We start from the raw sequence: 10,729 nt of genomic DNA, 5'->3' as shown, positions 1-10,729 counted from the left end.
ACATCAGTGAGAGAGAAACATCAATCAGCTGCCACCTGCACACCCCCACTGGGGATGTGCCTGCAACCAAGGTACATGCCCTTGACCAGAATCGAACCTGGGACCCTTGAGTCCGCAGGCTGACACTCTACCCACTGAGCCAAACCAGTTAGGGCTCTTTGCCCATTTTTTAATGGGATTGTAGACACCACCAGCTTCTTTCAATATTTTTTTCTTTGCCTTCACTTTTGTGCAGTTTAGATGTGATATGGGTAGGTCTTGTTTTTTGGTTATTGTTTTCTTTTGTTTTGTGGATGAAAAGGGACACATGCTAACCTGACAAGCTCAGAGAAGGCCTGCTTGGCAGTCTTGCAAACTCAGAGACCTAAAGTAACCACAAAGGATGGTCTGAAATTAAATTTTTAACTAAAAGTAGTTATGGTGGGTAGTTACGTCTTAGGCCAGTATCTTCACTGACAAGGTCAATCTTTACCTTAACTGAGCCTATCTGTCTTTTTGTATCTATGATAACATATCCTTGAAATGTCTGGGTAACTTGTAACTTCCCTTTTTCCGAACCCCTCGGAGCACAACCTAATGTGCCTGGGCGCCAGGACAGATACCACAGATTCCTTCATTGTTAAGATGTTAATTGTTGACTGTTGGCTATCCTGCACCCACTTAAGTATGTGTCTATCATTTTATTTTTTATCCAATCCCAGAGGTTTCCCCACTTCGCTTTCTCCAGCCTCTGTAGTCTATCACCAATAGATTTCATGTAATTCACCTATGTCCCCTCCTTTGACTGCAATGTATAAATATAGATGAAAAAACCTCCATTCTCTGGAGCATTACCCCAATCCTTTGAGATACTTCTTCCCGGCAATTGTGGACAGTTTGGCTCAAATAAACTCACAAAAATTCTTTACAGGTTTAAATGTTTTTATAATAACAGTTTCATTTTTTGGTATCTATCATTATTGTTGCTCTATAAGTAAAGTATAGAGCAACAATACCTTCAAGATTCCCAAATGTGTGGTTTGGTGTCTGTCAATAATTTTGAGAAATTTTAGGCCATGAATATATTGAATATATCTTTTGTTCTGATATTCCAATTACACATAATTTATACCTTTTTATATTGTATCCCTATTCTTGGATGTTCTATTCTGCTTATTTGTTATATTTATCTTTGCATTTAAGTTTGAGAAGTATCCATTACCTACTGATAATCCATAGAAGGTTTTCTCCATTTCTGATACTGTATTTTTTTATTTCAAGCATATACTTTTGATTGTTAGCATTTCTACCACTTTACTTATTCTACCCACCTACATCATGCTTTAATATTGTAACTTTCCCACTAGATCTTTTAAAATATTAATCACAGATGTTTAAATTTCCCTCCTAATAATTCTAACACCTGTGTCCTATCTTCATCTGGTTCTGATGCTTGTTTTGTTTCATCAGACTGTTTTCCCTTGCCTTTTGGCATGCCTTTTAATCTGTGTTGAAAGCTGGATATGTTGCATCAGGTAATAGGAATTGAGGTAAACAGGTATTTAGTGTGAATATTTATGTTAACATTGCTAAGGGTTTGCATGTGTTTAATGTTTTGCATAGCTATAAATGCCAGAGATTTCAAACTCCTCTAGTGTCCTGTGAGACAGGAAGACTAGAAGAAGCTGGAATGGAAGTAATTCCCTTCTCATAGTTGTGATAATGCCTTGGAAAATTCAATTTCCTACAGAATTTTGTTATGGAGAAGACAGAATATATTTCACAATAGTTACTCTTCTCTTTTCCTTGCCAGAGCAATGAAGGGATCTTAGTTGGATTTCATTTATGTTACAGAATTTACCAGGTGACTGAAAAATACGCAGGAGTACCGGAGGCACAGGAAAAACCCATTTATTTCCAAACGTTTCACATGTACCAGTACAGTGACTCAGGGGAGTCTGTCTCTCTCCAAATCTTGAGTAAACCAATATGGAGGAAGCTTTCCCTCAATACCCCTTTGGTTTCTTTGTCCCCCAAATATGGATTATACTTCCAGACCTTTCACAGGCTTTGCAAAATGTCCCATGTGCTGGGATGGGGGCAGTGAGACCACATCTCAAGGCCTGGCCTGGTGCCAGCACTGATAACTCCATCTGGGGTCTGTATTATTTATGGCCCCTCTAAAATGGGAGTAAACAGGTCTTGCAGGACCAGACAATTAAAGGGGCAGTGGCTAGACTATAGGCTAACAAGAATGTGCATTAGGTTAATGGCACAGATTCACATTGCTAGCCCCCCCCCCAAAATGTCTCATTTTCACCATAACTTCCCCCCTTTGATCCTTAAGCTGATTTTCAGCCTTGGGGATTCCATAGAAGACTGAAAGCTAGGGAGTAGGGTGTTCAGTAACTTGAGTCTTTTTTATTTTTATTACCGAAGGGATTGTGATGATAGTCCAGAGACCTGGTCTGGAGTAACATTTGGGGCTTTAGGGCTTACTGCTTCTTTCTATTACCTGTTTTAAACCTGTTGGCTTTATTAGAGGAAGGGAGAGGGAATCTGTACTGGTTTCTTTATTTCTGGCATCAGAGCAGTTGGAATGGTGAGAAGCACATCTCAGGGTCCCATTTATTTCTTCTTCAGTTGGCCCACTGTAACTTGCTCTGCTCATGTCTGTCTGTCTAACTATTTAATATATATCCCCTCAAGGATCCTGGCTCTGAATTCTTTTAGGGAAAATGGATATCGGTAGGCTCCTCTGGCTACTTCCATGCTGAAGAGGGACAGTTTTCTTTCAGAGCAAACAGATCCTTGCTGTCTGTCAGAGGGACGATGAGGCCTGGGCATAGAAAGAGGTAGGCTTGTGAACTGGCGGAGACAGACTGTATTATAAAATTTAGTATTATTGAGAAATTAGGACAGCAAGTGTTACAACAAATGGTCTGATGGAAGGGAAAGAAAATATTTCAGCTCTAATAACTTCTATTGAAATAGAATTTTTCTTCTTAAAATTACCTTTATGTTTATTAAAGGACCAAATTAAGACTAATTTACCTATTGTAGTCAATTTGGACTGATTGTTTGCATAAATACAACAAGAATGGTAACTGACCACCTTTGCCGGAATTTTATGATTGAGTCTCAATGTGCCCTGTAGGGCAGGGAAGCCAAGCCATCCAGCTGTTGTCAGCCCTGCCTGCAGTATCTGCTGGGTTAGGTGAATTCCTCACCTGCAATGGCTCTACCCATGCCCATGCCCTAAGCTTCAAGGCCCATCTCAGTAGCCCTCCTACTCCTCGTGGCCTAGAGTGCGTGGGGGTCCCGCAGGGATGCAAAGGCACCCTCATTGCTCCCCTTGTACTCTGACCAACCGCCAGTGATGGTAGGGTATGGGCCTGATGCTCCAGTGCCAGCTATTTTCAGGGCTACCAAGCAAGATATCAGGCTTTCTCCGTGGCATTGTTATTGGCTTCAAGTTTTGAGTCCAGACAGGACTCTTTAAAACATGATACTCCAGTCAAAGTTTTCGGTCAATAAAACTACTATTGGAAACTGATTTTATTGAATTTATGCAAAGAAATGCATTGCCATGATTTATTTATTAATAATTGCCAAATTTTGGGGGGATCATATAGGGAGAAAAATATACTGACCTGCTTTAAGATCTTCTGATTTTCCTTGCCAGTCCTTCCTATGGATTCTTCAGAGTAATATTTTTCCAAATGTATTATAACAAAACAGTAACTGTCTTTAAATGGCAAGAAGAAATTTAAAATGCATCTATACTCAAATATACAGTCAAAGCTGTCCCAGTAGTAGGGTTCCCCCTACTTGACTCCTCCTTAAACCATATAAGGTCTCTAGGGAGGAGGGGGTGACACGCCCTCTCAGAACGGACTACAGGAGTAGCTCCTCTACATGAGTTTTATCCCTTTATGGGTCTTATATGTCACAGGACCTCTTTTGAGGACTGGTACTCACCGCTTCCCTCTGTTCTAAATAGGCCTCCCCCACTTTCATAAAGTTAAGGTTTGTGCTAACCCTGACATGAGCATGGTCACACAGGCCTGCAAGGCAACACACAGGCTGCCAACTGTCTCTCAATAAGAGAGCTTTGGCTTCCAGTTTTCTTTCATACCTGGGACCAAAACCTGATGGGTATTTTTCCCTGCCCATTTGGGCAACTGCCCTCTTGGAAGCTAGGTACCCTTTACTTCTTTTGGGGTTCAACCTTACATATCCCCCTTCCAGGACAGCTAGCATATGGCCATAACAATGGTGCTCAGTGTGGGAAACTGGACACTCGCCAGTTACTCCCAAAGACTACTAAAGTCTGTAGACCAGCATAGGTCTATAGTAATTGGTGGCATCTGTATTCAAATCTGTAAGAGAATCAAAGGTTAATATAACATATTAACATAATGAAGTATAATATTGGCACTGTGGCCATATCAGGCATCCAAATCTTATGCCATCAACGATGATACATGGTAGGGCTATACAAAACATCTCTGAGAGAGGGTGACTAAAGTCCACTGTTGGCCCTCCTCATATAAAGCAAAACTGTTCCTGACTCTCTGAAGTCATGTCTATTGAGAAGGCATCAGCTAAGTCTATCTTGTAGGCCATTGGTCTAATGCTATGCAGGGTGATCCATGCACTTCGCTACAACCAGCACCTTGGAGTGTAGCAGGGAAGTCAGTTCTCTGCAGGCCACTGTTAGGGCTTGTGCATGGTGGCTAGTTCTTCTCTCTAACCATAAACACAGTCTGTCTAATCTCCCTAAAATGTATTCTGGCACGGGAGAAAGTTGTTTGTTGTACACAGGCAGCTTAACCCCTATACAACTGGGCTTGGACATCTGCCCAGAAAACTGTAGTCTATAAGCTCAACATGCAGCCCCAGGTCCTCCTAACCCAACAGGGTCTCAGCCAGTCCCTCAGTCAGACTCCTCCTCTCCTGGAGAATCTGAAATTCCTGAGCCACTCTCAGCTCTCTGGTTCAGGGAGAGTGTCTTCCCTCCTGTTAACTCCTTGCTGCACCAGCAGCTGCTGCTGAAGTCTTAAGCCTTTTAGCACAGTTGCAAATGGTCAACTTTACCAGCTTCATCCCCCACCGCTTTCATAGATCCCAGGGCCTGCTGCTTGTAACTCACTGGGCAGCAGCTCAGGTGTCACGTTACTGTTTGGCATCCCCCACTTCTTGCTGCTGCTTCTGCTTCTCCAGGTGGCTACAGGCGGCTTGGGTGTGGACAGCAAATGACACTGATTGCATTTCTCCTATTAGTCTTACTCAGTACTTTGACATAAGTTATTTACCCTTTGTTTAGAGAGGTAAAATGCAAATCATTTACTCTTCCTGGCTTACTGGCTTGTATTATTTAATGAATTTCCTTTTAATATTTTTATTTTCCTTCTTATCACATACACAACCTTCATAAATTTCATACTTTCAAATTAGCCTTCAAACCTTCTTCTTATGTCCTTTAAAAATGCATAACCATGCCTCAGTCCTTCCATTAAGTGTTTCTACCTTAATATTCTTTTTTTCTTTAAAATGTATTAGAATTCCTCATTTTTATAAACTCTAATTCTTTAATGATTACTAAAAAGTAAACAGATATTTCCCAGAATAATATTTATGAATATACCTTAAATGTACTTTTATTTTGTCAGTTTTCTACCTTTGTAGTTTTCTTGAGATGTCAGGCAAATCTGACTACCTGGGTGCAGGTGGGCTGAGACCAAGGGTGGGGAATCGGTGAAAAGAGCAGGGAGAGATAGGTTTTAATTAATTTTTGCTGGCTGCAAGCCTCTCTGTTGACGTAAGGGTCTGGTCCGTCCTTGGTTCCTCCAGTGCCAGGTATTTTCTGGTTATCTGTGCTCAAGGCTGTAAGCTTTCTGCAAAATATCTGCTAAGCACAATAAGTCTTTTTCTGCCCTGTTTTATTATTTTAACCCTTTAGAATGTGGATCTTAGGGTCGCCTGAACCAGCAGCGCTGCCTTAAACGAAGGCTCCCTTTCTCAGATAGCCATAGCTGACTTTCAAATCACTTCCACTTCTTCTAGTCTAGCTAGTCAGCTGAGCTATGTGGGTCTTTTAGCAGAGTTTTGACTTTTTTTTTTTTTTTTTACTGCTTTACCTCCTTTTGAAGTTTAGAAAAGCTAGTTTCTGATGGCGCAGTGGTCTTATCAAGATAGCTCTCCTCCGGAGTGGGAGGCCGGTATTGTAAATCGTCATCTTGGCTGTTTCTAAAACATTGTTTTATTTTTCTATGTATTTTACCTTACTGTGCAGAACAAGCAACTGCCTGTAAAATTATTTAACCTAATGCAGGCCTTCTGATGAAAATATATTTTAAATTATACAGGCTTAAAGAACAAGATCACTAAAGAGACCATAAGTTAGTGACTCTGTCAGTTATATAACTGACTTTAAAACTAGTTTTTCTTGTGGTTGTTCCTTAAAATGAGTAAGTTGATGTCTCTTCTAGTGAGGGGCATGTCTGAATGTTTTTCCATAAACAGCATTCAAATGGCTTCTGTCCTGTATGAATTAGATAGTGTCTCTGCAGTTTAGATGGAGATCTAAAACTTTTAGGACAAATATTGCATTGTTCTAATTTAGTTCAAAAATATTTCTTTTTAGGGAGAGAGTAGATCTTTGTGTCACCTTAGGGCCCTTGAGATGCCACAAAACTGTCTCTCAGTTAAATTCTTGAAATATTAAATTTGGAAAAACTGTCAAATATATCCAATTTAAAGATTATTACAACTTAAACCAGTTGTAACATTAAAGATCTGGTCTTCACTATAGAATTAATCCTTTTTAACCTGGCCAATAAAATACTATATCCCAAAGTTTCTCTGCTGAACATTTCCACGCAGCCTAAGAAGTACCCAGTAACCCCGCCCTGCCAAGCTCAGAGACAGAAACCTCCGACTCTCCACTCTAGGAGTAAGATGACCTCTTTTTTTTTTCTTTCTGGTTTTGTTTTCCCCCCTCTTTCCCTGTGCATTAACCAGTTACTCTGTCCTTGACAGGGGGAGATAAGGACCTATTATTTACAGGCAAGCAATAAACTTGCTAGTGGTTCTTTTTTTAAACTTGCCTGGGTTGCAACCTTTACAAATTTTATACCTTTAAATTAACCTTAGAATCTTAAAATTTTAACTTAGCACAGAAAATCATAAATCAGGGAAGAGCAAATTAAAGTCTCTACTTTACAGATAGAAATCTCCCTAGCTAAGAGTTTTCGGTGAGCTAATATTCTAAAAGAAAGAGCGAGGAGGATTCCCAAGAATAAAGGATTCTTGGCAGCTGCTGAAATGACATCCTGCAATTTCTTTTACGATTTAGCCCTACTATATAACTGGGCTTCCCCTAAAGCAGGACTTGGCCTATTTTTAAACAAATTAAACAACAAAGAGATAAAACATTAACAGATACTCTGACGGTACAAGCCCCTCCCAGTTAACAGAAACACAGGACAACACAAGGTAGCTTTCGCTTCATGCAGGCTCTCACACTCACATTCACACACCAGTCAGTCCAAGTTTTGACTTTCACCCAAAGAAAGTCCCTGAGGCAAACATTTTGCCTAAGTAGTGATCAGCTACTTCTGCCCCTAAAGGCAGGCCTGACCTCAGACTGGTCCCCCAGGGGAAAACTTACCCATCAGACGTCTGGTCCAGAAAAGGGCTTTCCTGTCTTCCTTGGAGTCCACTGGAGCGTTAGCAGGGGAGGTGGGGGAGGAGGGGACGGGGGGGGGGGGGGGAAGGGCAGTCGCCCAGGCCCGATGAGGACTGGAACCCAGTAAATCACTGGAGCGCACTTTCCCTTCATCATGGGCTCAGTTGAGTGGGCCCACCCGCCTGCTCCTGCGCAGTGATACCTCAAGGGGGCAGATGCGGCTGCATCTTTCCCGGCCCATACACCATATTTATGTTACAGAATTTACCAGGCGACCGAAAAATACTCAGGAGTACTTGAGGCACAGGAAAAACCCATTTATTTCCAAACGTTTCACATGTATCAGTACAGTGACTCAGTGGAGTCTGTCTCTCTCCAAATCTTGAGTAAATCAATATGGAGGAAGCTTTCCCTCAATACCCCTTTGGTTTCTTTGTCCCCCAAATATGGATTATACTTCCAGACCTTTCACAGGCTTTGCAAAATGCCCCATGTGCTGGGATGGGGGCAGTGAGACCACATTTCAAGGCCTGGCCTGGTGCCAGCACTGATAACTCCATCTGGGGTTTGTATTATTTATGGCCCCTCTAAAATGGGAGTAAACAGGTCTTGCAGGACCAGACAATTAAAGGGGCAGTGGCTAGACTACAGGCTAACAAGAATGTGCATTAGGTTAATGGCACAGGTTCACATTGCTAGCCGCCCCCACAAAATGTCTCATTTTCACCATCATTATGCGAGCCTAGCAAGGTTCCCAGAAATAAAGCCCACAAAAGTGGAGAGGCCTTCCTAAGACTGTGGCCCTCTAAGGATTTCTCTTTCTCATGTTAATTTATATCCAGTCTCCAACTGTTCATCAAAATTACTCTTTATATGTTCATACCAGTTTATGGTTCCATCAACATCTTCTCCAGGTAAACAGATCTTAGTCAAAAGAAAAATGGGGTGCGGGGGCCAGGGGCAGGGGGCTTGCAACCTAGTTCAGTATCTGGTTAAAACTGTAGTCTTACTTCCCCACTCTGACTTGGGTGGAGCTTCAGAACATGCCCCCAAGTCCCCGCCAAAACTGACTTGGACAGAGCTGCGGGGACCCTTAGGAGTCCGCCACAGGAGGAGATATATAGGTCAGAGCCTCCCCACGAGTTCAGTTCAGGCTTTGGATCTGGAATTCCCCTGAACTAGCAGATCTGCAAAATAAAGGTTAAACTTTCCTCCCTCACAGTGCTCTCAGAGTGCTGGCTGATCGTTCTGCCACAACATTAGCTGTGTCTCTCTGGATGTGCTTGTCTTTTCAGATGGGGTAGCAATTTGTCCTTTGAACTTAGTTCTCTGATGGGTCTGAGAAAAGCCATTAATTTTCAGTTTTTTAATCGTATTCTTGTAAGGATGGGAGCAATGGCTTTCAAGTTCTTTGTGTGCTTAAGCTAAAACTAGATGTACAACATTTTCTATGTATAGCTTAAGCTACTATATACACAAAGTTTAAATATAAAATTTATTTGTTTATTCACAAAATTAATACTCAAAGTTAAAATATTTTAGGAAGAAAGTTTTATGTCTAATAAGAATATACAGGGCAAAGCTGAAATAAAACTAAGTTTGCACTAAATTTATGTCAGTATATCTGGGTGAATTTGATTCCCAACCAACAGTTATATACCTCAGACCATGTATGAAAGGTGTCACTGTACTCCACTAATACAGAGATGCACAAAAGTAAAACTACAAATCTCAAACCACAAAACTCAGGGAGCTGACCTTCATTTGGAGATAGACTAGTGAATAAATAATATGATATATGTCATAAAGAAATATGAGTACAATGCCACTGAAAGAATGAGGTGATCCTCACTATGAAATGAAGAAGATCACCTCATTCTTCCATATATTTATTTATATTTTTGTTCTAAGCTCTTTGAAATGCACTCAGTAATGGAGTTTGTTCCCTGGAGACCACGTGACTGTGGAGGATGCCAGGTACATGTGTTATGAAGAGATCTGCACATAAATTACATTAGCATCAGTGTTAATCCCCATTTCCCTCATCAGCTTTCTAAAAACCATCTCTAATATTGACAATTCTCTATCTTATCTTCTTTCAAAGCACTTCATGGTCCAGTTTTGACAGAAATACACATATTTAATTCTCAAGAAAAGTACACAGACTTGAGCTATCACAACCTTAAATTGTAAACAAAAGAAAACAAAATAAACACAGTATAATTGCATCCCTGAAAATCAGAATGTGATAGTCTCAGAAAGCAGAGATTGGCACTCTACAAAGAAAATAGAATCACATGACTGGCACCAAGACATGCATTGCCAAGCAACATTCTGTGATTAGCATTGATTAAATTAGCAGACCCAGCGATGTCAAGGTATAAGGAAATCTCTGTACTCTTTAAAAAATTTATTACATTTTTTTGGCTTTCAAAATTTGTACTCAATTATTTTTTTTTCTTTATATTATCCTCCTGATCTCTATATGGATTGATACGTGAATCGCCTTTGCATTTTGACACTATATATAGACCACTTGCTTACAGAAAAAATATTACAATTCTGAGCTATTGGGACATTTACTAAAACTCATTTTTCCTATGCCCCTATTATTTTAATTTTCCTCTTCTCACACCTTCACCTCACAGACAATAGGAGCCTCACCAACCCCACCAGGGATATTGATTTTTTCTGATAAGTTATAGTAGTGTCTCTTAGTTTTTACACTTTCTAAAAGGCTGAGAAAGACTACAGCTTAAAAGAAAATACTGAAGCGCTTCCATAATTTAAAGTGGAGTTACAACATCTTATATTTATTCTTTACGGTAACACTATTTGTTATTTTTTGCTAGGCCAAAGAAATGGGACAGAGAACTATGTACTCAAGTGGATGACTTATCAGAGTCATCTTCAGAGATAGCAGAGGGTTTGTGACTGTTCATGCTGAATTCTGCTGCTAAATAAGACATTTCCCTCTCCTGCTCTCTCTTCTTACTTCCCTGTCATAAAGGATGTGGAACATTTTAAAGGACCAAAGGTCCTTATAATTCCCAGCAT

The sequence above is a fragment of the Eptesicus fuscus genome, chromosome 1 (genome assembly GCF_027574615.1).
Source record: "Eptesicus fuscus isolate TK198812 chromosome 1, DD_ASM_mEF_20220401, whole genome shotgun sequence".
Lineage (NCBI taxonomy): Eukaryota > Metazoa > Chordata > Mammalia > Chiroptera > Vespertilionidae > Eptesicus > Eptesicus fuscus.
Note: the sequence above shows the minus strand (reverse complement) of the source record.